The sequence below is a fragment of the Pteropus alecto genome, unplaced genomic scaffold, assembly GCF_000325575.1.
Source record: "Pteropus alecto unplaced genomic scaffold, ASM32557v1 scaffold233, whole genome shotgun sequence".
NCBI lineage: Eukaryota > Metazoa > Chordata > Mammalia > Chiroptera > Pteropodidae > Pteropus > Pteropus alecto.
In genome coordinates, this window is record NW_006434367.1 from 1017061 (window position 1) to 1018238 (window position 1178).

Sequence of the window (1178 nt, forward strand, 5' to 3'; positions counted from 1 at the left end):
GTCTCACAGCGATATGTGACTTTGGTGGGAGCCTGCAGACCCAGACCAGGCAGCAAATCTGACGCTGTATAGGTCTGATGGCCCCGTGCCTCACTGAGACAATGCGGTATGGGAAACATAAAGAAATCTAAGATGGCTACCCTGTCCCGGAGGAATTTTTCCAACCTCCTCTCCCTGGAACCCAGCCTTTCCTACACGCGCAAAACAAAAGACCGCCAAGTATGCGAAAGTAATTAATGTATAAATCTACCTTCCTGCCTTTGCTTGGGGCTCAGACTTTGGAGAGTGAATCCTCTGAGCCTGCCGACATAAATAAACCTCCTTCGATTCTTAGTTCACTAAGTGCCACTTGGTTCTTCTGGGTACACGAGACAAAATCTGCAACAAATGCCCCACCTAACCCACCAAATTACTGTGGCATCTCTGCTCCCAGGCAACCCAGTCCCATCTGTACTTTCCTTGGGACATGAATTAAACAGAAAACTACAGCACTCAGTTCATGTGGCCAACACAAAGCCAGTTCAGCCGGGAGAAGCATTCAGTGGCAGGCCACAAACTCATGCCCACAAGCTTCAGTAATTCTTAAACAGAGTCAGGAGTTTGTAGGCCCAAAGTGGACAGCAGCTGGCCTTGCTACAATTGAAAACTTGTACAGGGAACCACAGAAATAGCGCTGGCATGTAAACTGACACTGAGGTGGCAGGGGGAAATTTGCTCAATAGATCCAGGAGACTCCCAGGGTCTCTGTACCACCTAACCTGCATATCATCCAGAGGCTCTTCCAGTTTCAGAGACTTATGGGCAACTGACAGGCAGTGTCAGGCCTTGAGGAGCACTGGTGCTTCTGCTAAAGTGCTCTAACACTTTAGGGACGGGGATAATCGAACCGTGACCTATGGTATTCTCTCTTCCACTTACCTATAGTTCCAGTATAGGCAACAACAATCTGCAGATTGCTTTGTGGCTCCCAACAGGTAGTGATGAGCAATCAAAGACAGAGGCTGACCTTGGCTTTCTGGGGAAGCCAAAGGTCACCCCTCCAAAGGTGCCACAAAACCAACACACACAGAGGCTGGAACCAGACCACAACAGAGCAACTCCTGACTAGTCCCATAAGTGGTACAAACAAAAGGTGTTTTCAACAAGTACACAAGACTGCTAGGGCAAATCCCACTCAG